The following is a 26,352-nucleotide window of genomic DNA, read 5'->3' as shown; positions in this document are numbered from 1 at the left end:
CAAACTTTTGCGAACCGCTATAGACTTCAATAGGGAGTCGAACTTTGAAAACTAGAAACACTTATGCTGGCCAGAAGTGATGGAAAAGAGGTTTCAAGGGGTGTACCACTTGGAGGGGGGCATGGCGGAGTGGGATAGATGCCAAAAGTCTCGGGGAAAAATCTGGATTTGACGCAAAGCAGCGTTTTAAGGGCAGAAATCACATTGCATGCTAAATTGCAGGCCTAAAGTGATTTAAAACATCTTCCATGTGTATGCATCAATCAGGGAGTGTAATTAGAGTTCTGCTTCACACTGACACACCAAACTCACTGTGTAACGCACCGCAAACAGCTGTTTGTGTAGTGACAGCCGTGCTGGACTGGTGCGCACCATGGCGAGAGTGCAGGCCGTGGCGGTGTTCAAGCCCATATGGTTGCCGAAAAGTGGTAGCTCAATGTTAGAACAACAGTGACTGTCCAGCTGATCAAATTTGGTCTGTACACAATGAAGCAATGACCTTATTATCTCGGGTGTGCCCCCCCCCAAGATACTCATATAGTGGCGGTCATTGCTTCATTGTGATACGCAAGCCCCTTCACCGCGGCTAGGTAATGAGCATGAAGGGGAATTGGCACATGTACATGCCTTTTGTTTTGTTGTTGCAGCTGCAGTGCAGCCAGAAAAATTAGGCAGGCATGTACACGCACCAGAAAGATTCTTATAGCGGCCGCTGCTAGCAGCGGCCTTAAAAATTCAGGATTCCGCCTGGAGTCCTGGACCCTGTTGGTGGTGGCGGAGAAGACAGTCAAGCGGCCTGCGGGCAGAGATGCTGTGTGGGGACTGACTTAGTCTTGGGGCATGCAGTCACACGGCGTGCAGGCAGAGACGCTGAGTGTGGGGACTGACTTAGTCTTTGGGCAGGCCTGAGTGTGCTTTGCAGACCAGGCAACTGTGGTCAGATGGACCCTTGACCCAACGCTGTATGCCAGAGATGTCACCACTTGCCTTTCAACATCACGGTACAGTTTAGGTATCACCTTTTTTGAGAAAAAATTGCGGCCTGGTATCTTCCACTGCGGTGTGTGGCTTTGCTTTTGTGTGCTGCTTTTCCTCAGGTAGTCATCTCATTGCAGTTTGTGCTTTGTAATCATGTGCCTTCGTAAGGAAATTGTCCCTACGCGGATCTTGGTCTTTCCACGGCTCAATCTTCGGTGGCAGAGAGTACAGATGGCATTGCTCTCATCTGAGGCAGACACACAAAAAAAATGTCCACACCGCTGAGCCCTGGGGTGATGGCACTTTGGTGGTAGCGGCCGACTGAGTGTTAAGTGGGGTGCCAAAATCAGAGCAGGAGGAGGAAGATATGCCACGCTTCCGTGCGGAAGCTGAGAAAGATGAGTTGTTCTGTGTTAAATAGTCAACTACGTTCTGACAAATTGGGGGTTGATGGCACGTGCCTTCTTCTGAACACTTTACTTTGGTCGAGGGCCGCACAAAATCACAACATTGCGACCTTGACCAGACCTGCCAGGTGGCCTGCCTCTGCCTTTTGTTTTGTCCATATTTGGGGGGATGAAGTGAAACGTATGCACTGACTTGACTGATACAATGTGCAGTCGCACAGGTGCAGTTAACAGGTATGCATGGAGTGGTATATCACACTGCGTGCACTCACGTAGGTAGGTGGGTGCACTGAACACAACAGATAGGTATATGCAGTGATGAGGTGGGTGCACTGAACACAACAGATAGGTATATGCAGTGATGGGTATTACAATGTGCACCTGTCACACACAGACAGGTACCGGACAGGCACAGTGACACTGCATGCGCTCAACTCACGTAGGTAGGTGGGTGCACTATGAACAACAGGTGGGTAGGTTTTTGCAGTAATGGGTATTACAATGTGCACCTGTTACACACAGACAGGTAGAGGACAGGCACAGTGACACTGCGTGCGCTCAACTCACGTAGGTAGGTGGGTGCACTGTGAACAACAGGTAGGTAGGTATATGCAGTAATGGGTATTACAATGTGCACCTGTCACACGGAGACAGGTAGCGGACAGGCACAGTGACACTGCGTGCACTCAACTCACATAGGTAGGTGGGTGCACGGTGATTAACAGGTAGGTAGGTATATGCAGTAATGGATATTACAATGTGCACCTGTCACACACACAGGTAGTCACTGAATGTGCTGGGCCTGGCAGTGGCACACACACAGTATGAATTATCAAGGCTGTCTGTGCAACACAAGTGTCAGTGGGACACACCGAAAAAAAATAGATCACAAGAACAAGATTAGCTCTCAAAAGAGCTGTTGTGGAGTGCTATTTTAGAAATAAGAATCAGTAAGGAGCAAGCTAAGAAGCCTACAAGAGCCTAACTAATCTTTCCCTATGAGAGTCTACAGCAGCTGTCCCTTCTCTATTTACTGCAGGCACACGAGTGAGTAAAATGGCCGGCGCTGCTTGCCTTTTATAAGGGGGGGGGGGGTGGCTCCAGGAGGGAGTGTAACCTGATTGGCTACAATGTGCCTGCTGACTGTGATGTAGAGGGTCAAAGTAATGGTGCACTATGGGGGCGAACCGAACGTCCGGTAAAGTTTGCGGTTCTCCACAATCGCGAACCCCCGGAAGTTCACCGGGAACCGTTCGCCGGCGAACCGTTCGGGCCATCTCTAATAGGAATGCAAGGATTCTCACCGCTTAGTAGACACTGTCCCTGTATGTCTTTCAAGGCTACAACTTGAGATGAGGTTAGCTGGGACCTCCCATGGAAATGTCAAGTATGTGGTCACCCTCAGATGATGCATCACTGTGCATATAGTGGGGGATAGAAATGTGGGGGGTTACGCAAATAGTAGTGACTCAAGTATAAGCCGAGAACCCCACTTTTGGGCCACTTTACTCAAGATTATACAGTATATAGTTTTTTTTACTACTACTTTGTCATGTTTTGTTTGTTTAAAGGAAATAAGTATATTGTATATTGGTATGTAGCTTCTCAAGAAGCTTTGTAGTGGGTTCCAGGCCTATAACACATTTTTCAGAAGAAAAATACATATACTGTATATTCCTGCGTATAAGACTACTTTTTAGCCCTTGAAAATCTTCTGAAAAGTCAGGGGTCGTCTTATACGCCAGGTGTCATTGATGCGGGGTGATACGCCCTATCCTGTTACCGCCTCTCAGATCTCCCTGCTGAGGGAGTGCAATCTATTCTTCCATACCGCTCTGATAAACAGGTAGACAAGGAGAGCTGACCAGTCTACTGAAGGAGAGTTGACCAATGCAACAAGTCAAATGACTATATACTGTTATATACTGGGTAACACATACAGTACAGCACCAGTATCTGTTCATACACAGCACCAGTACATGATTTTTTTTATTTTTATTTTAATTTAGTGTACATTGAAAGAGGGGTAGTCTTATACGGCGAGTATATCCCAAACTCTATATTTTAACTGGAAAAGTTGGGGGGTCGTCTTATACGCCGGTATTTACACAGATGTATACGTTAGTCCTGAAAGAGGGACAAATGAGGAAGAAAGAGGGACAAATGAGGAAGAAAGAGGGACAAATGAGGAAGAAAGAGGGACTTGGTTCCCAAAGAGGGACTGTCCCTCTGAAAAGGTGCAGCTGGAAGCTATGCATGTGTGTATGACTGCTCTTTCCAATACGAGTTACATAGAACGATGGATCTAAACAATCTATTTATTAATCTGATTGGCATGAATCAAATCAAGCTTAATGATGAAGAGTTATTCAAAGCATCTGGATGATGTTCTCACTGGGCGGCGATGACAGCAGGAGGATTTGGAATATTTGGCAATTGATGAAGTGGACTTCTGACATTCATATAATTAGTGTCAACTCAATGTATTAATGCTAAACTCATTCCTTAACATCATGATTAGTATGAGCGCTTCTACTGACTGGCAGCTCAGCTCACACTGCATAATAGATATTTTTAGACCTGTCCAACCATGGCATGTTGAGAAGGGCAACAATCCATAATACAGTAGTTCCCTGTACCGGAGTGACCTCATTATTGAGATTTCTGATTCGGACAGATGCCAGTGACATCAGTAGTGTCTGAATCACACACCTGAAACAAGCGTGCAGCTAATCTACTCAGAACTCTCTGATCTGCTGCATGCTTGTTCAGGGTCTATGGCTAAAAGTATTAAGAGACAGTGGATCAGAGGGGCAGCCAGGCAATCTGCATTGTTTAAAAGGAAATACATAACTCAGCGTCCATATTCCTCTCACTTCAAGTGTGCTTTAACCACTTCAGGACCGTAAGCTTACACCCCCCTAGTTCCCAGGCTATGTTTTACAATTTAGGCCACTGCAGCTTTAAGGCCAAGCTGCAGGGCCATACAACTCAGCACACAAGTGATTCCCCCCTCAAGCCCCCCCTCCTTTTCTGCCCACCAACAGAGCTTTTTGTTGGTGGGCTCTGATCCCTGCTGGCATGTTTGTGTTTTTTTTTTTTCTTTTTTCTTTTTCTAATAAATATTACTATCTTTTTTTTCATACACGTCCCTCCCTCCCCCCGCCAGCCAATCACAGCGATCGGTTGTCATACGCATCAGCTACACAATCGCTTAGCGATTGGAGAGGTCGTAACCAAGTTAAAGGGCCTGTCAGAGCTGCCAAAAAATGACACCTACTTACCCGGGGCTTCCTTCAGCCCCTAGCAACCGCTATGTTCCTCGCCACAGCTTCACTCTCAGCTGCTGGCTCCCAGTCCCCGACAGTGCAGAGGCCGACCTTGCTCATCCGACCGCTACTGCACCTGCGCGAGCGCCGCTGTCAATCACTCGCACGTGGTGTGGAGTGTGCTGTGCAGGTGCAGTAGTTCTGCGCCTGCGCAGTACACTCAACACCACGTGCCAGTGATTGACAGTGGTGCTCGCGCAGGCGCAGTAGAGGACGACCTCGAAGTCGGCCTCTGCACTGTCGGGGACTGGGAGCGGAGCTGTGGCGAGGGACATAGCGGTTGCCAGGGGCTGGAGGAAGCCCCGGGTAAGTAGGTGTCATTTTTTGGGGCAACTTGGATATTTACTTTAATGGCTGGCCTCCAAATATGGATGAACTGAAGGAACCAAAAAGCTTTGCTCTCAGGTTGATGGAGAAATATATACATTTAATGTTTCCAACTGACTGATAAAATGCTTCCCAAATTTAAGTTTGCCTAACCAGCACCGAAATGAAAATTGTAACAATACCGAGAAAATGAACATGTCCCCTGCACAAGGATGACATGCAAATTTGTAAAGTGTTCTAGTTGACTGATGGGCCTTAGAGATGATCGTAATCTGCTAATTATGATTACGTACATTTTGTGTAAATCAGCAAAAACTCGGTATACAGAGGCGCCAGAGTAGAGTAAAACGTTTTAAAAACCGCTTAAAAGGAGAGGGGGATGTTAAGGTGGACTCGCCTCCCTCTTACAAAAAAAAAACAACTCACTTGAGTCTCAATAAAATAGAATTGTCAAGTAATTTATTCAACTCCACAAATGCAACGCGTTTCGCGGGCGTGACCCCGCTTCCTCAGGCAAAAATGGGAGCACAACTCAGTGGGTCAAGCAATAAGTTTGAGCGCCTCTGTGCTTGACCCACTGAGTTGTGCTCCCATTTTTGCCTGAGGAAGCGGGGTCACGCCCGCAAAACGCGTTGCATTTGTGGAGTTGAATAAATTACTTGATAATTCTATTTTATTGAGACTCAAGTGAGTTTTCTTTTTTTGTAAGAGGGAGGTGAGTCCACCTTAACATCCCCCTCTCCTTTTAAGCGGTTTTTAAAACGTTTTACTCTACTCTGGCGCTTCTGTATACCGAGTTTTTGCTGATCTTCTAGTCCACCCTGGGTGGAGGGGTGCATCCCCATCTACTATCTACAGAGAGCGACTTCTTAACCTGAGTGGGGTCAGGTCCTAATGCTCCCCACCTGCATTTAAAGTGGTTGCCTATTGGTAACCCGTGTTTGTGAGTATATATATACATAAAATTGTATTAAACTCTTCATTTTACCTGACAATACTGCACCATATTGGGCTCTCGATTCTCCTTGTTTTTAAGCATTTTGTGTAAATATTCGCAATTAGTCATAATTACAATTACGATTTGGACATTCAGTTGATTTTGTGTAAGCGATTCATAATTTGATAGGTTAGGTTAAAGGATACCCGAGGTGACATGATGAGATAGACATGGGTATGTACCAGTAGCGTCCCTACCATAGGGCGGCAGGGGGCGCCCCGCACCGGGTGTCGGGCGCCCCAGGGGGTGTCATCAGGCCTCCCACAGAGGCCTGTGTAATGTGCAGGACAGGAGGGGGAAGCAGCACGGAAAGGAGGGGTGGCGGGGAAAGCGGCGGGGAGGGGGGCCGGACCCCCCACCTCCCTCACCTGGGTCCCCTCCTTCTGGCGCTTCCCCCTCCTAATTGGCAGCAGCGGGCAGCAGCGGGCAAGAGGACTTACTCACCTCCTTCCTGCGTTCCAGGCGATGGCAAATAGCGTCATCGTCACGTGACGCTGGTCTCCGCCTTCTCCACCACTCACTGTGCTTCCTGATTGGCGGAAGCACAGTGAGCAACAGAGAAGTCGGAGACCAGCGTCGCGTGAGGATGACGCTATGCGCCGCCGCTATCGCCAGGAGCAGGTGAGTGAGTCTTCTTCGCCACTCCTGCCCGCTGCTGCTAATTAGGAGGGGGAAGCGCCAGAAAGAGGGGACCCAGGTGAGGGAGGTGGGGGGTCCGGCCCCCCTCCCCGCCACCCCTCCTTCCAGGCTTTCCTCACACTGGGGGCAACTAAACTAGCTATACTGGGGGCAATTATACTAGCTATTCTGGGGGCAATTATACTAGCTATTCTGGGGGCAGCTATACTAGCTATTCTGGGGGCAACTGTACTGGCTATACTGGGGGCAACTAAACTAGCTATACTGGGGGCAACTAAACTAGCTATACTGGGGGCAGCTATACTGGGGGGCAGCTATACTGGGGGCAGCTATACTGGGGGCAACTAAACTAGCTATACTGGGGGCAGCTAAACTAGCTATACTGGGGGCAGCTATACTGGGGGCAGCTATACTAGCTATACTGGGGGCAACTAAACTAGCTATACTGGGGGCAGCTATACTGGGGGCAGCTATACTAGCTATACTGGGGGCAGCTATACTGGGGGCAGCTATACTAGCTATACTGGGGGCAGCTATACTGGGGGGCAGCTATACTAGCTATACTGGGGGCAGCTATACTGGGGGCAGCTATACTAGCTATACTGGGGGGAGCTATACTGGGGGCAACTATACTAGCTATACTGGGGGCAGCTATACTAGCTATACTGGGGGCAGCTATACTGGGGGCAGATATACTAGCTATACTGGGGGCAGCTATACTAGCTATACTGGGGGCAGCTATACAGGGGGCAAATATACTAGCTATACAGGGGGCAAATATACTAGCTATACAGGGGGCAACTATACTAGCTATACTGGGGGCAACTATTGACGATTGAAGTGTTTTGTGGACAGGTCTGCCACACGATTGCATGTATTTTCTGGTCAAATCTGCTACATGATTGCATGTATTTTCTGGGCAAATCTGCCGACATGATTGCATGTATTTTCTGGGCAAATCTGCCGACATGATTGCATGTATTTTCTGGGCAAATCTGCCGACATGATTGCATGTATTTTCTGGGCAAATCTGCCGACATGATTGCATGTATTTTCTGGGCAAATCTGCCGACATGATTGCATGTTTTTTCTGGGCAAATCTGCAGACATGATTGCATGTATTTTCTGGGCAAATCTGCCGACATGATTGCATGTATTTTCTGGGCAAATCTGCCGACATGATTGCATGTATTTTCTGGGCAAATCTGCCGACATGATTGCATGTATTTTCTGGGCAAATCTGCCGACATGATTGCATGTATTTTCTGGGCAAATCTGCCGACATGATTGAACGTATTCTCTGGGCTAATCTGCAGACATGATTGCATGTATTTTCTGGGCAAATCTGCCGACATGATTGAACGTATTCTCTGGGCAAATCTGCACACATTACCTGTATTTTCTTCAGAAAACCTGCACAATTATGTGAATTTTCTGGGGAAAGGGTCACCAAAACTTGGGTCCACTGTCTTTGCATTGCACTTTTAAAGGGAACCCGAGGTGAGAATAATATTGAGGCTGCCATATTTATCTCCTTTTAAGCAATACCAGTTGCCTGGCTGCCGTGCTGGTCCTATGCCTCTAATTCTTTCAACCACAGACCCTGAACAAGCATGCTTGTTTCTGGTGTGATTCAGTTCACTACTGCAGCCAAATAGATCAGCAGGGCAACTAGTATTGTTTAAAAGGAAATAAATATGGCAGCCTCCATATCACTCTCACCCGGGTTCACGGCAAATTACAGTTAGCTCCGCCCTCATCCGGTCATGGCCACGCCCATTTTTTGCCCCTTTACTTTTTTTTTTGGGGGGGGGGGGGTGTGTCTTATAATACCCAGCACCGGGTGTCAAATGCCCTAGGTACGCCACTGGTATGTACAGTGCCAAGCACAAATAACTATGCTGTGTTCCTTTTTTACTTTCTCTGCCTGAAAGAGTTAAATATCAGGTATGTAAGTGGCTCACTCAGTCCTGATTCAGACAGGAAGCGACTACAGTGTGACCCTCACTGATAAGAAATTACAACTATAAAACACTTCCCTAGCAGAAAATGGCTTCTGAGAGCAGGAAAGAGATAAAAAGGGTCAAGTAGTTCATAAATTTTAGCTCTGGCATACTTCAATGAATGTGTCATTGAGCAAAAACAATAAAACAGTTACAACTTAAAAAGTAGATTTAAACATAAAATAAATGTGGAATATCTTAAAAAGTCATTTTTAGGAGAAGGAAGATAGATGCAATCGTTTATTTTATTCGTGTATCTTCGCCTCGGGTGTCCTTTAAGTCAGGCTTTGCAGAAAAGTTTGGGATATTGTGGTAAACTCTTCAACCTAGAAGTGCATTAGATAAAACCAGTGGCATAACTACAATTCATTGCCCCCCCCTCCCCCCAGTGAAACGGATTGATTGGGCCGCACAATGTTCACACCGCTTTGCTTGCCTCCCCATTGGTGACCCTCACAGCCTGGGGGCCCACCTCACGAGGTGTTGACCCCCCCCCCCCCCCCCAGCTCTAGGCCCCCTGCTCCCCTCTAGTTACATCCTATAACAGGGCCGGATTTACAATAAGGCATGGTAGGCACCTGCCTACAGGCGCCTGATGATGGAAAGGCGTCTCACTCCCCTCCCCTAGTCCCTCTCCTCCCTCCTTCCCTATGCAGTGTCCCAAGCAGAGCATACATGAGGTTACTAAGCCAGCTCTTGGCATTCCACTGAAAAGTTCTCCCTCGGCGGTCGGGGGCAACTTAATACTAAGGGACACCTGTAGCTACCTATAACGGGCAAGGGAAGTAAGGGAGAATTGACAGCCAGCATACTTTTGGTGCAGTTAGGTGAGGGTTTGTAGTTTCATGGAGGGTGAAGTCTAGGGTGCCAGGGCATCAGAGCCTATAGGCTCCTGTAATGTAAATCCGGGGCTGCCCTATAAACAAGGACAAAAAAGAAATGTCTCTATGCGCGTCAGTCTAAAGGTATGGCATAATAATTAGAAAGAAGTGCCTTTGTTAGAATGGAAGTAATTGTTCAGGGGGGTTTATTTACATACAGATAGCCCTTAGTATCTGGTACACAAATACGGTGTACACCAGGGAAGTCTGGGTCACTCCTGTCTGTTACCCTGAATATCAGCACAGAATATGCAATGCAGAATAAGCAATGGCACTTTTTCCCCCCTCTGCATAAACATTCACAGCCCAATCCCCGGGGTGATACAAGCTAATAATTTCAAGATTTTTTTCAATAACTGGAATGTAATTAACTAGATTGCTATGCATACTAAACAGCAATAATTGATTCATGACATGTTAATTATGTGCTGACCCCTACAGGAGCCGCAGCCTCCTTATGAGGTTCAGGTATAGATTTCCAGCACCAGCTGAATTTAGCATTTCCTGACAGGAAATCCTGAATGCAGACAGTCAGGGGTATTATGATGTTACAGAATGCTGCTCCCTGTCAGCCTCCATGGTAAAGTCGCCCACTCGTGTAAATGTAGATGGTTGTACAGTTATTTACCGTATGTAGGTTTATTAAAGTAAGGAGAGAAACCGAGTGAGTGTAGATGTCATATATCATGCTAGTAGCAACAGTACAGCAGGCAGGGCCAGGCCGAGGGGGAGGCTTTGCCAAGGGAGAGGGGTGGCCCCGAAATGCCACCCCTCCCACGGCTGTAGCAATTACAGAATTGTGCATCGGGGAACACTCTGGCTATCTATGCTTAGGGGAGATTCTGGTGACTTACACTTGGGGGGGGGGGGGGGGGGGTGGTACTCTTTCTACTTATACTAAGGGGGGATTTTTGATACCTATAGTTTGGCTACCTATACTGGGGGAATCTGGATTCTTATACTCAGGGGGGTACGTTACCTATACTAAAGGGGGCATAAGGCTACCCATTGGTGTCATTCTTTGTTAAGTATTTGTGGACCAAGTGATTTGAAGCACTAATTACCTGTTCCAGATGTTTTATTGTTAAAAAAAAGCTGAATAGTGGTTTGCGTCATTACTCACACAGTGTTCATATTTGATGCGGTTGTTCCAGGGAACATCCCCTTGAAAAAGCGAGTCACATGATCCAGAGAACCAGCAGAGTGGGAGTGTCTTCCTCAGCAAAGAACCACCACCTGACCATTCCTGCCTCCTCCTTTTGCTCTCTCCACTAGGACACAGGAAACCGATAGGTGGGGACAGCTCTATGTTCACAGGAAAAGACTGGCAAAAGCCTTCTCCCAGGTGACAGCACCCTTTTCCACTTTCCCCAGCCATGCTTAACCCTAACCACCCCCCTTCTCCTCACAGCAAACCAACTGCTATCCACACTGTCTTTGCGGCAATACACCAATATCAGAATCAGAATCCTCTTTATTTCGCCAAGCATGATTTGGGTCATGCCCGGAATTGGTTTTAGCAGCACAGAACACCTTAGACTTTGTTTACACAGACACACTGACAGTAGAAGAGAGCCATGAAAAAACAGCAATAGAGTAATCAACAGTAATCATAAAAAAAAAAAAAATCATGACAGTAAAAGCAACTCATCAGCAGGTACAGAGGCATTGCAGCGGGAGCAGCACAGAGAAGTAGAACACTAATATTTACATTATGCGTGTCAGACTACGTAGGTGCTTCCCTGAGCACCTACGTAGTCTACGTATATCAGGCACTGTGGAAATTTGGGCACACCATAGGCCCCAATGTTAATATCGATTACAAACTGAAATGTAGACGACAGAGGGGTTTGATAAAATAGTGGTAAAAACTATGTATATAAATAAGATTTGAAGCCGCGGGTTGTATAGCGGGTGTCTCTGGAGGCCACCATTTTATCGGGAGCACTGCACAAAGTTGTAGGTTCGCAGGCGCTGTGTCAGGGTCTGTGTACTTCCACCTCTATAAGATCAGTCACATAATTATTCACTAAAAACATGGCTGCTCCAATGATCCATTCCATCCCGACAAATTGCTCCCAGGTCTGCTTTCAATATTCCGCACCGGTGTCGGGAACTGCACAGACGCACACTGTTGCTATTATTGCTGCTGAGTGTTATTTTGCTAAATAAGTATATCATTCCACCCTTCAACCTAGGATGAAACACGACCCTAATGAGCCTGTGAATGTGATTAGGGTAGAAGCGCTGAACAAGCAATTAATTACATTTATTTGATGGATTGGGGGATGGGGGGGGGGGTGTATTAGCAGCATACCAACAACGTTCAGCCATTGTAGCTTAGCTGGGCTGGTGGTGGACGCCTACAAAGGCTGTGATGGATTACTGCTGTCAGGACTTAGTGTGGCAAGGACCTTAAGAAAGAAACACACAAAACAAATAGAAAGGAAACAGCTGAAGTCAGTCATTTTTCTTCTACGCATGCAAGAGGATCCCCTAGCAACAAAGATCTCCTCTGCAGAGGTTAATACGCACATCTGCTGCTGCGCAAGGTATATTCTGCTCACACCTGCTATGGATGCAGTAATCCTATAGAATAAAAGCCCTGTCCCTGCGTCCTCTTGGGTCCGTTCCTGACAATTCGAGCCTCATTGCATTGTGGGAAATAACAGCTTTTTCCAACTGCCAAGCAAGCAATATCTCCCTCTGTGCATAGAACTCTCAGTAAACGAACATTCCATACAGATCACCTGGCAGAACTAAAGAGGTCACCACCGGTGATAAATTTCATGGTTCCCATACATGGTACATAAAAAATGTTCAATTTTCCCGTTTATTCAACCAAAATAATTGAATTAAAGTTACAAATATTTTTTTTAACCACTTAATGACAAGCTGACTTATAAAAACATCCTGCTAGAGCCTCTTAATGGCTCCAGGATATTTTTATAAGTCAGACAGTGCTGCTGCCGCTGTGCGCGCTCCCGCGGGTGCATTCCCGCACGCGTGCACGTGAAAATAGTGAGAAAAAAAAAAAAACAAAGAAAAAAATATAACTTTATTTCCAAATACTACATATGGTAGTCACCATACTTTGTACTAGAGACATAATTAAAAATCTTGTGATAACCAGAACACATAGGCAGATAAAATGTGTGTGTTTTATGCACAGTAGCAGTGTTTATATTAAGGCTAGTTATACACCAGGACGTTGCGTTTAGGGGACGTTATAGGACACATAACGTGCCCCTAGCGCAACGCCTGGTGCTCTCTGATGTGGACGTCAGAGTGAGCCGCGTTGTGCAGCTCACTCTGGCGTCCGTGATGCCGTGATGCGTACTCTTGGACGCATGCGGCATCACGTGGTCCTGCCCGGCCAATCGCCGCACAGAGCGGCCGCTCCAGGAAGTAAACACTGCACGTCACTGAGTGCAGTGAATATTAATTAGCCATGTGCCCGGCCGCTCTCGCCTCCTCCCCAACGTGACTGAGCATCTGCAAACAGTCTAGGAGAACGCACAGCATGCAGCACTTTGCTGTGTTACAATGTAACGCAACGTGGGCAGTGTGAACAGCCCACTTGTGTTACATTGCTGTGCGTTGGGGGAGTGTTACAGGCTGTACTAACGTGCGCCTGTAACGTCCCTGTGTGCAAGAAGCCTAAAACTATAGGGGATGAAATTGTGTACGCACGCACGCACGCACGCACGCACGCACGCACGCACACACACACACACACACACACACACACACACACACACACACACACACACCCTGCTTAGCTTAAGAGGTTGACACTCCAGTCATTTTCTGTTCAAAGAGCACATATACCGCATACCCATTTAGTCTGTTTTGCACTATGCCTCCCCTTTAAATTGCGCAGTAAACCTTTATAATTCGGTGATATCACGGCAAGGATAATGATTTCAGCAAGCAGACAGTTGTCGCTAATGGAAAGCTAATAGCTGACATTTTTACAAAAAGCTGAAACTTTTAACTGCGGCAATCAACCAAAAGCCTACAGAGGTCCATTCTATACCATCAAAACTGTCTTCATTAAATTCCTCCCCTCTGCCTTCTGCCTGGAAATAACAGCATTACGAGAGAGGCAGCATTACACGCTGTCTACAGAGGCACATTCGTCTCTGCCTAAATTACCTGTTTTTAATTTGAAGCCCAAATACATATGTTTATCTTTTCTCTATTACCGAGAGTGACTGCTATTCTCTGGCGCCGGCAGATTATGTTATTATCTGTGTCCTGTCTTTAGGAAATCATTGAATTTGTAGGGCCAGTAGCAGAAAATATGTTTTTCAATGGCCGGGAACATCAATACTTGTCACTCTCCCGGGAATGGAGTTTAAAGCTTTAACAAAACAAAAGGAAACGAGGAAGATTTAATCAGAGTTATCACTTAGGGAAGCAGGCAGACAAATGCGGGGTGACCAGCCAGCAGAGGATTGACGCTACAGTTCAGCGCCACCTGTTTTAATTAAATGGAAGTAAGACGTTTTCACAGGCAAAGGGAAGAAAAATACACGTCGAAGATGAAGGGGACATGAAATATCTTCCCTCTGCTTGAGATCTATCCAATCAATCCAATCCATTGGGTCAGATATTCAGGAATCATGCTCTTCTAGAACCGAGAAGAAACCACAGAGGGGATATTTGAAGGTCGACCCACGAGGGGTAAAGAGGGTTCTGGATTTGAAAATGCAAATGAGTCTTCATTAGGAAAAACAGTACATAAAAAAATGATAAAATATACATTAAATGTTACACAAGCCAATTTGTAATTTTAAGTGGGATAAAACTGGCATACAAAGTAGGAAAACACACTTTTATTGAATGTTATTACCCATGCAGTTATATTTTCTTTTGTGCACAAGTAGCTGTACTGAGCTGAAGGCAGAAAGAGCTGATAAGTGATTACTGGATAGATTTTAATATGTAAATACAGCAGCTATACAATAAAATGTAATGGCAGCTTAAAGAGCATATCAACTGTACTCTGGGAATTTGTAAACATACTATTGTATGTTTACAAATTCCCAGAGTACAGTTGATATGCTCTGAAAGCTGCCATTGCATTTTATTGTATAGCTGCTGTATTTACATATTAAAATCTATCCAGTAATCATTTATCAGCTCTTTCTGCCTTCAGCTCAGTACAGCTCAGTTTCGGCAGTTTGCTAATGTTGAATAAATGTATCTGACAAAGGAATGCAAACAGAAGATAATGTTATCACCTCTTTGGATGTATTGGTTCAGGTGGCAATCAGTCTAGAACTGGCCCTGGCACTTTCCTTCCACTGCACATGGCCAAAACACACCTCCTTGATCTCCACAACTTAATTTAGAAACAAATACCTGATGGTCACAGGTTAACAAGGACACAAATGTAGGCAGGATATTGACAAACGAGGCCACAACTATACCCAAACCCTATAACATCATACACTAGCTATAGCTGTATAGCTATACAAAGCTATACCTACACAGCACTTTGGTTTTCAACAGCAATGGTGCAGTTCCTGGAGCCGTATGACATGAAGCACCATAACACCTATAGAAAAGCCTTTAGAATTTACAGTTCATGTGTATGGCCTCTTTGTCCCCTAAAACCACTTTTCAGTTCAGACGATGAATTGAACGGTTCGTGGAAGAAATTATAATTCCATATAGCTAAAATAACAAAGTAATTCTCCACTTATTTTTCCCGTGTTAGGAATGTTAGAATATGCAATATATGCAAAATATCAAAAAAACATTGCCAGCATGGTTTGATGTTAGAATATGCAACAGCTTTTATGTTTATAATGTTAGAATATGCAACAGCTTTTATGTTAATAATGTTAGAATATGCAACAGGTTTAATGCTTAGAATATGCAACAGCTTTTATGCTAAATGGCCACATGATGGCACTGTGCTTAGTGTCATGTATTGTTTGTGACACACTACTCTATAATAGTTTTTGCTTGTTTCTTCCACTGTGTGGCATTTTCTTGCTGTGTTGCTTTTATCTCACAGTAATGCACAATTACAGCCTATCTTACTATTTTCCACTGCCCTGATTGTTCCCTGAACGATCTTCAAAAGACCACATCTGCCTACAGAGAGTACCTGGAAAGCATACATATGAAATCGCTGCCGGGAGACTTGGGCGCAGGATACAGCCAGTATATGGCTTATCCTGCTGCTGCACAAGTCCCGGCAGCGTTAATTACTCCAGATCCACGTGGATGGTGGGGAATTATGTAATTCGTCTCCCTGCTATTCTGGAGGCTGAATTACAGTGTTTTAAAAGCAACTTTAGCTCAGTCTTCTGACAGCGCCAGGGCCTTATTTCCCATAAGGCACTCTAGGCACATGCCTACAGGCACCGTATGTCACAGAAGCAGCCCCCCCATTCATGAATGTCCCCCTGGTTACTGCTGTCCTCCGCTCCTTCCGTGGCAGTGCGGCCCCCTCCATTAATGTCCCGCCAGTTACTGGCTGCTGCGCTCCGTTCCTTCTGCAGAAGGTGTCCCCATGCTGTGCCATGCTGCGGTCCGCTCCTCTCCCTCCCTCCGATAAAGTATACAGGCAGCAGCACTTGCTTCCGCCCGGCTGGTGGCGGCTATGGTCTGCACAATACCGACAGTGCACTTCTGTAGGGTAAGGGTCCAAGTAAGTCAGTGGAGAAGTTTTTTAAAAAACGACCTGCAAAACGTTTTGGTATGTCTGGGTCCTTAGTGACATAAAGCAATTAGAATTCAGAACATTTTTTACTTGGGGTGGGGCCTGTTTTGAGGGGTGGACTTAAGGGCGCCAGAATGCCTGTGCCTACATGCTCCAAAGTTGTAAATCTGGCCCTGGACAGCGCCGAAGGAATTTTTCTCTTTTGGGGCTAATTGGACCATGCCTTGTAAGGGTTTTTCGCCTTCCTCTGGATCAACAGGGATATGTGAGGGAGCAGGCTGGTGTTATACTTTGTTCTCTGGTTTAACTCTATGGGCGTATGTCTTTTTAAACCCAAATAAACTATGTTACTATGTAACTATGTTACTCACTGTGTGCTGCTATAGCCGTAATCCCTATTACGGCCTATGGTGGCTCCGGCTGCACTCAAATCTCCTGCTCTGTAATTACAGTGCTCGCCTGGAAAGGCTTGAGAGTCCTATGGCTGCTTCATTCCGAGACTGAGATATTCTGAAGGCATGACAGACAGCAGTTAACAGATCATCGATTTTGGCCGGAATTCTCTGTTTGGAGATTGTGGTGGTAAATGTGCCAGGTTATTAATCTCCATGTGACACTTTTTTTGCTAACAATTATGAAATAAAGTTCAAGACCAATCAGTGGGAACATGAAAATGAGTTTCCAAATGGTTTCTTTGGGCAACACCTTCATTGTTCTGCCAAGTGGGATGTTCCGTGATAACCAGTTAAATTAATTAGATTTTGCTGAATGTGATGGACTGAAACAGGTGCACTGTCAGAGAAATTACAGCAAAAATTCTATTTCTCTCTCTTCTTTTTTTGATAACCGCGCTTGTGTAGTCAGCGAACACACATCGATTTTTGCTGATCTACGAATCTTATCCTTAACTATCAAGAGGGATTCCTTTACTAGTGAAATTAATTAGGCCTCTTCAGACAGGCCTTATTCCATCACTCTACATACTTTCTCCTTGCTCTTTTCTCAGTAATAATGTTTGGATTAAGTAGCTTGTAACCATTTTTTTTCTTTCCCCTCTGGGACTTGTAGAAATGATATTACATCATGCAAACACAGGGAATATTGCAACTGATCTGCTCTACATCTCAGAGGTTTACCAAAAATAAGGCACCAAAATAACATATCCTAAAGTATAAAGTATACTTAAAACATTAAAGGGAACCTTAGCTGGCATTAATCAAGGCATTTATACTTACCTGGGACTTCCTCCAGCCCCATAAGGTACCAGGCCATCCTCCCGGCCACTCCGTTTCTTAAAACACTGGCTGGTTGCGTTATTCTGCGCATGCGTGGCCCAGTTTGTCCCCCCCCCCCCCCATTCCCCCGCTGCCCTCACATGCCTAGAAGTGTTCTGCAACTGTACTACTGTACTACTGCGCAGGTGTGGAACTCTCCTGGGCATGGGGGCGTGGCGGGGTGAACGCAGGGCCGGGCCATGCATGGGCAGGAACACGCAACTGGCCAGTCTTCCGGGAAGGATTCTAAGAGAACAGAGCGGCCGAGGAGGGCGGTGAGTGACCCCATGGGGCTGGAGAAAGCCCCAGGTAAGTATAAATGCATGGATTAAAGGTATCTCTGGTACACTTTAACTACTGCAGCATTTATACTTACCTGGGGCTTCTTCCAGCCCCATATGGGCATGGGCTTGCTCACTGCCCTCCCCAGGCTGCTCTATTTTCCCATGCTCAGCTACGGTAAGATGGCCAGTCGCGCTCCACTGTGCATGCACAGCCCAGATGGAGGAAACCCCAGGTAAGTACAAATGCTGCAGTAGCTAACATCTCAGGTTTCCTATAAACCATGTAGGGTTGAGCCAAAATTTTTGAAATTTTGCGTTACTATAATTACGCATGCGAAATTTGCTATTATGGCGCGACACAGGAAAGTGTCTGGGTATTGGAGATTGTCCAATCATATTACAGGCTTCTTTTGAGATACATCCTAAACAACCAATTGTAGTTTGACTCCCCCTCCTGTTCGCATTAGCCAATCAGAAGCGAATCAGCGGTAGTCAGACGAACACTAACAAATTTTCGCATATGAACGCTTTTTCGCGTTAAATAATGTAAAAACTAAGCATGCGCAGTTCAAGGGTGTATTGACAAGAATGTTTCTGCATAGAGCAAGCTTTTTCGCAATAATTACACTGTGATCAATGGGAGTAATATGAACTATCGCGAAATTACGTTACGTAACTACGCTTACAAACGTTTGCATGCAAGGCAAACGTAATTTCGCGATACCCACTGTAATGCGAAAGCTACGTGAAAATTACGCTTACGCGGAATTCCGCGAAATCCTTCTTCATTACGATTATGTACTTACGGCCATAATCGTACTTACACTAATAACGCAATATTTCGCGAAATTGTAATTAAGTCATTACGCTCACCTCTAAAACCATGCAAGATATGTGTTTTTTTTTTATTTTATACCTACATATTAATAGAAAAGTTGCAGTTTTAATATTTTTCCCTGTAAAATCTTCATTTATAAACATGCCAATTGCCTGGCTAAGAATATTTTAATGGCCTTAAGGTTCCTATTAATGATACAATGTTTTTTTTTTTCCTCAGATGTGATCATTGGATCAGATTTTTACAATCAAATTGCATAGAAAACCAAGCAGTATTTGGAGAAAATGTATGTGAAACGATTATATGATCGATTGAAATACAACATTTTGTCGAACGGTATGTTGGATTTAACAACCATATCTAATTGACCTGTTAAAGGAAACAATTTATAATTACCCAAAAACATTACTTATCAGGTGCCCCATAGGCAGATTTACCGATTTATGCAATATTCAGGTCCATTTTACTCATTTAGCAGCTTCAAATGAAATTTTTGGTTTGAAAACTGCTGGTGCATTCTAAACCTCTGGCTGCATACAGGCAGCCAAACGAGCGGGTGGCAGGGAGCAGTTCTATTTACTTGTTCCTCCACCCACGGCTCTGAACTTCTGACAGGTCTTCTAAGTCCCAGTCACATCTGATCACATCCGATCACGATACGTCACGATAGGGATCTAGGAGACCATGTCAGAGTGTAAGTGCCATCTGGTGGTGGAAAAGGGGTGATGAAAGGGACTTTTCAATCACCCGTCTTCAACCACCAGGTGGTGCTGTAACACTGACATGGTCCTCTGGATGCCAGTCACATGTCATATCATGTGATTGGAACCGAGAAGACATGTCGGGATTGCATCTCCACTGCAGTGGGGGAAGAAGAAGCCGATCCAGCTATCCAGACAGGTAACTATAGAAGCTGAACGATCAGAACGAGCAGAACAATCCAGGATAGGGTGAGACATGTAGATACATCCCCTAAAACAAAGGAGATCAACACTGGAAAAGCAGGGACTGTGCTATGCCTCAATTGCAATGTATGTAGTGGAATAATCAAAGGTGACACTTTATGCCACCCACATACAGGTCAAAAGATCAGAATCAGGGGGAGGCATTACTGTTCCACAGCAGGGGTAGTATATGGGCTTAAATGCCCTTGCGGTTCAATGTACGTGGGCGAGACCACGAGAACGGTCCGGACAGGAATACAGGAACATAAGAGGGCGATTTCGAAACATGCAGCGGGCGAAAATAATTATGACACTTCAGTAGCGAGGCATTTTAAAGATGCAGGTCACAATTCGGCTCAATTGAAGTGGTGTGTACTGGAAGCAGTCAGCCTACCTAAATGTGGTAGAGATTTTGAAAAATTGCTGAAGCAAAAAGAGGCAAAGTGGATATACTTGTTAGATGTTGTATCTCCTAGAGGAATGAACGAGAGGTTACCTCTCAAATGCTTTTTATGATGAAATTTATCTGTACTGGTTTTTAACTGCATGTTTTTCTACAGGTGGGGTTATGTGGCAGTCCGCGCAGGAAGTGCCAGACAGAATCACGGTCAGTTATAGGATATTGTTTTACTTGGTAGCCTATCAGGAGTGCCATATGACTGTGAGATTATGATGGACTCTGTAAATTGAATCACTGTGGAGGACGTGGACTTTTTAGGGTTAATTGATGTAGGGGTGGGGTTTGCAATTACTGGGGTGAAGCACCTGGGATGAGAGTATATATTTGTGCAATTGCATCGCTGTTTGACATCTGATGAAGAAGTTTATCCGTAACATGTAATGTCTTGTTCCTGAATACAGCAATTTGAAATTGCAGCCAGTGGAGTGCCGTCTCTTTCTTTCTGTTTGGAGATTACCCTAAACTGTGTGAGCAATCCGGTTTGAGACCTGGCACCTGCAAATAGTCAGGTTGAGTACACCTGAACTAGCTGCATCCGTGGCAACCACAAAAAGGACTGTAGGTAACTATAGAAGCTCCCTGCTGCCCACTCTGCATACCCTGCCGAGCCTGCCAGGCTAAGGAAAGGAACACTTCCCCAGCGGCAGGAAAAATATGGCCATGCAGACAAAAGTTTTACTTTATTTGGCTGCTAAAGGGTTAAACAATCAGTCTCAGATTAAAAATAAGTAGATAATAATAATAATAAAAATTCACTTTTAGAAATTCCAGTTGATACAATAAAAGCCAGAAAACCCTAAAAAAAGAAGCTTTTTAAGAATTTGCTTTATTAGTAAAAAAAAATAAAAAAAAAAGCCTTTATAAATTCTTATGTTGAGTTAGTCCTCACACCAAGATTATATAAGGTATTTTAGAGTATCCATTTAATATTTAGATTTTGATAAACTTTACTCAATGCCAAAAAGTCAACTTTTTCATTTGTGTTTTATTTGATTACCAATTTCCAAGTATACTTTTCAGTCCTACGCACTGCGGTCCATAAAAAGAGAGAAAGAATTACTAAGTGCTCACCGTCGTCTATTTTCAAAGTTTACCGGGAATTCTTACTTTGACCGGAGTCCTTGTTTAAAAGCATTTTGGCAGTTGAGTTTCCCCGACAGCAGCTGTGAATCTCTCCCTGGCACATTTTTGAAGCCATCCTGTAGTCACCGGGGCCTTAAACTCGTTAATTTTTACTGCTCACTTATAGCAGACTGATGTCTCAGGAAGGATTAGGCCGCTGGTGACCCTCTGAGGAAAGAAATGACACAAATTATCTAATTGTCCCCGTGGTAGGTGGTTCATTTTGGGAGCGCTATAAACCGGGATGTCAGCCCAGCTCTTATCTCCATCTCCGGATGCACTAATAGACCGTCGAGAGCTCTCAGGGGGCTATTTAGACTACACGTAAATTTGTGTCAAGTCAATCAGTGACCTGTGCAAATTCACTGAAGACGGATAAAAAGTGAAGGGTTATGTTAAACAGAGCAGATCATTTCTCATCCTGAGAAGGTTGCGAGACCCCCTTCTCCTCTACTTCTGTCTCTCGCAAGGTTAAAAGAACAAGATGAATGATTTCACTTTAATTATAACACATTTTTCAATGTGATAAAAAAAGAAAAAAACAATAATAATGGAGTCTCTGTTCTATACAGTATAAGAGCTGGTGTTCATATGTCCACTGGCTACCCATAAATCCTTGCACAATCTAGGCCCTGGATATCTGAAGGATTTGTTGCAACTGCCTCCCACCTCCCACAATCTTATATCAAAAGGATCTAATAACTTGGTCACTCCTAGAATCTATCCCAAAACCTTTGGAGACAGAGCCTTCAGTCATGCTGCCCCTACACATTGGAACTCCTTGCCACACCCAATCAGGACATCTTCTTTCGTCTCAGGTTCCCTTTAAATTAACGTCAAGTTAATATGCACTACCTGGCACCTATTCTAACCTTAATTCTCCTCTTTAAGTGCATAACCCAATCCTCCCTCACCTAATGCCTAACCCCAACCCCCCCATAGGTGTCTAAACCTAACCCCCTACCTAAATCTTTACCCTAACCTCCCCCGGGACACGCTTAGGCCTAACCCACTGCCTAATGGCTAACCCTAACTTCCCCATAGGTGTCTAAGCCTAACCCCCTACCAAAAGGCTAACTTCCCCCTGTATGTGCTTAAGCCTAACGCACTGCCTAATGCCTAACACTAGCTTCCCCATAGGTGCCTAAGAAGAATTCTTACCTTAACATCCCTCCCCCACCATAAGTGCCTACCACTAACCTTAAAGTGGGTTCCCAAATGACTGATAGTTGTAGCTGATTGTCTACTGTCAGCTACAACCATTAGATTGTATGTGGTAGCCAATTGGCTACTAGCTGCATCAGGCACCAAAATGACCACCTGGGTGCCTAATTACTGAAAATTAACACAGATTAGAAGCCTATCAGACGCCTGACATTCGCGGTGCCCAGTTGACCTGATCCAAGGTGCTGCTTTCCCTTCCTTGCATTAGCAAGGAGCATCAAAGAGCAGCAACAATTGTTCCACATCTGCACAAACTGAGTAATTGGTTGCAAGCTGTGATGCTCTCAAGCTTGACGGGGTCTACTGCGGTGATCTCTTAAACAGCCATTTTGAAAGATTTGAGGGACGGCACTTATTAGGTTTACTTCACCATTTCAAGAACAGGACCCGATAACAACATGCGATAAAGAACACTATGAATGCAGTTTTTTTCTTCACAAGCTTGCCGTTTCACTTTAAGTATTCTATTTACAGGACACTTTATATAACACCTTTCAGCGCTTCCCTTAATATTCAACCCGAGAAGTCACACATTAAAAAGGAAGTGTGAGATTAAATATCTGTGTAGTTATCGACTAAGCAAGACCGGCTCTAGAACATAAAGAACACCTTGCAGTCTGGTAAGGAGATGTCCTGGCCATAAATATGCACAGCAGCCCTCTTACTGACAATTTCTTGAAGCCCAGGAGGGACATATATAACGCAGAGCTGAGTGCGATTATATGGCGCAGAGGATTGGGAATTAGACGCCATACTATAACTCTGAAACCCAATGAAAATTTATATCCGGAATTTGGTGCTCGGATTACTGCAGGCAGTTTCGGGACTCCAGAGAACATTTAAATCGGGGAAAAGAAACTAAAATCAACAACAAACATTTATTAGGAGTGTAAAATATAGGTGTACACCACACAAAGTGAAGGTTAAACTCTTATTGACGGAGGTTAGGAGACTTAGCGCAACAATATAAGTTTGTTTTCCCCACTCTTTCAACAAGTTTTTGGAAACTTTGCAGGGCCTGAAAATAAAACTACAAAAACCAGGAGTTTGAAATGAAATAACAAACTTGTGGTAGAAGTCTTGGATCTTCAGGTGTTGGGATTCAACGAGGACGCAGGTCATTTCTTAATCCCCAACGCCCATATAAACTCTTGCTCAGGGGCGTTGCTAGGATCCGAAGAGATCCGGAGCACTTTTGGGCACTCCAGCTAAAAAATGGGTGGTGCCACATAACAATGTGGGTGTGGTCATGGGCAGAGCCAAATTTACATGAACTTAAAGGGACTCCGAGCAGTGCAGAAACTATGGAAAGATGCATATCATTTTAAAGCTCTCTTTCTCCTCTTTCCAATGATATATAAACCACTGCCCTACGCCTTTTAGTTTTTGCTATTTTCGCGATTGAAATTGCCGCGGCCGCGATATTAATCGCGAAAATAAAGAAAACTAAAAGGCGTAGAGCGACGATTTAGGTGTCGCCAGAAAGAGGAGAAAAAGAGCTTTAAAATGATATCCATCTTTCAATAGTTACTTGTATTACACAGGACGACACTTTCCCCGGTGTCAGCAGCTCCATTCAGCAGAAAAAGCCGGCCTGTGTAATACAATGTAACTATGGAAAGATGGATATCATTTTAAAGCTCTCTTTCTCCTCTTTCTGGCGACACCTAAATCGTCGCTCTACGCCTTTTAGTTTTCTTTATTTTCGCGATTGAATTCGCGGCCGCGGCAATTTCAATCGCGAAAATAGCGAAAACTAAAAGGCGTAGGGCAGCGGTTTATATATCATTGGAAAGAGGAGAAAGAGAGCTTTAAAATGATATGCATCTTTCCATAGTTTCTGCACTGCTCGGAGTCCCTTTAACAGCAGTTTAAGTAGGCCTGCCCAGCAAAATGTTGGCTTAAGCCCCATCTCCACTAATACAAAAAAAAAAGCATATCACATAACTAATTAAACAATATCACAGCACCAGGAATTATGTTGTCTCAAGCAGACAGGTAGTCCAATCCAAACCACCTCCAGAGAAACCACTTCACACCTGCATTCCTCCTGTATGGCTCAATGCACAGAAACAGAGAAGCAGAGGGGGATTTCTCTCAGTGGATATCAGAAAAACTTTATTTCTTCTAAAACACGGCACATCATATGAAGATAGTATAATCACTTACATCAGGAGGGTCCTATGCCAGTGTAGGACCCCCTCAGGATTGTTCGCTTCCCATCCTTGTGGTACTGCGGTACATCAATGAACGATCAGTAGTGCCCAGCCCGCTCTCGTCCCGACTAGTTTCGGCCTTTCGCCGTCATCAGGGGATCGATCCCCTGATGACGGCGAAAGGGCGAAACTAGTCGGGACGAGAGCGGGCTGGGCACTACTGATTGCCAAGGAGCATGTATCAGCTATTTTGTGGAGCGCCTCTATCTCTAACATATCACATAACTAGGCAGTGTTACCTGGCTTCTATGCTGGCAGCACTGGCTTTTTGTTGGGCAGGCTGGCCTGCCCCCAGGTTATCTGGCAGTTCCCCATAGCATTTTCTGACTATTCAGGCACCACAACTCCCAGCATACCCCCCATAGAAGAATCACAGTTCCCTGTTTGCCCTCAGAGGCACCACAGCACCCAGCATACCTGTGATTGTTGCACCACAGCTCCCAGCATGCCCACCATTGAGTCAACACAGCTGACTCTGCCTGTGGGGCATCCAGGGCACCCCAGAATAGATCCGGGGCACGTGCTACTGATCTTTGGGGCTAGTGACGCCCCTGCTCTTTCTGCACAAACACTACCAGTACTTAGAGACAAGCTCGAAAATATATAAAAGTTTTAAAATATAAAAAGCAGCATAAGTAACCTCCTGCTTGGCTGACAGCTCAGATTGAAGGTTGAAATGCTTATATTGGTTGAAAGTACAGACAACATGTTTTGTAGTATCAGACTGGTGCTTCTTAGCGACTTGAAAAATGTAAAATTTTACTTTTTTATTTATATTTTTTTCCTTCTGCTATTAACCACCCTGGCGTTCTGATTAAATCGCCAGGGTGGCTGCGGGAGGGTTTTTTTTAAATAAAAAAAAAACTATTTCATGCAGCCAACTGAAAGTTGGCTGCATGAAAGCCCACTAGAGGGCGCTCCGGAGGCGATCTTCCGATCGCCTCCGGCGCCCAGAATAAACAAGGAAGGCCGCAATGAGCGGCCTTCCTTGTTTTGCTTATATCGTCGCCATAGCGACGAGCGGAGTGACGTCATCGACGTCAGCCGACGTCCTGACGTCAGCCGCCTCCGATCCAGCCCTTAGCGCTGGCCGGAACTTTTTGTTCCGGCTACGCTGGGCTCAGGCGGCTAGGGGGGCCCTCTTTCGCCGCTGCTCGCGGCGAATCGCCGCAGAGCGGCGGCGATCAGGCAGCACACGCGGCTGGCAAAGTGCCGGCTGCGTGTGCTGCTTTTTATTTCGTTAAAATCGGCCCAGCAGGGCCTGAGCGGCAGCCGCTGGCGGTGTTGGACGAGCTGAGCTCGTCCAGACCGCTCAGCTGGTTAACTTAAATGTATTTATTTAAAATGTTGTTTTAGCACTGAGAATGTTGGTAGATTCAGATAAAGTTAGGAAGATGGAGGGAGTCACAAGTCTCACTTTTTAGTTCAGTCCACCAGTGGGATCAGGAATCCTACTGCTGTCCCATCTAGCGTATGACTATGGCTCTGTCTATCTAAAATCTTATTGAGTGATGTGAACTTCTTCTCCCTCTCTTCATTTTAAATAAACTAGCACAAGCAGTACAAGAGGAGCTGGCAGGAATCATCTCCCTGCGCTGTCAGAACATCTAGATGGCCAAAGGTGATCTTGTACAAGACAGCCATAATATAATGTAATACAGTTTTGTTCACAGTAGAGGGGGTAAGTACCTCAGACTCACACCTCTGTGTGTCCTTATTGGGAGGTGGCAGCCCGGGCTTGTCTATA

The 26,352-nt window shown here is 45.1% G+C and overlaps 1 protein-coding gene and 1 non-coding gene across 11 annotated transcripts in view; one reads left to right on the top strand and one right to left on the bottom strand.

Moving 5' to 3' along the window:
* The window catches only part of CTNNA2 (catenin alpha 2), a 3,078,224-nt gene that overhangs the window by 2,133,718 nt on the left and 918,154 nt on the right, over positions 1-26,352 (bottom strand). The gene's annotated exons all lie outside the window — the stretch shown is intronic.
* On the top strand, positions 5,186-5,288 carry LOC137532805 (U6 spliceosomal RNA). The gene has a single exon (XR_011024006.1). It is a non-coding gene; the product is annotated as a U6 spliceosomal RNA (small nuclear RNA).

Source organism: Hyperolius riggenbachi, chromosome 1, assembly GCF_040937935.1.
Source record: "Hyperolius riggenbachi isolate aHypRig1 chromosome 1, aHypRig1.pri, whole genome shotgun sequence".
In the NCBI taxonomy this organism is placed as follows: Eukaryota; Metazoa; Chordata; class Amphibia; order Anura; family Hyperoliidae; genus Hyperolius; species Hyperolius riggenbachi.
The sequence above is the reverse complement of the archived record's forward strand: the minus strand, read 5'-3'. Positions and strand labels throughout refer to the sequence as shown.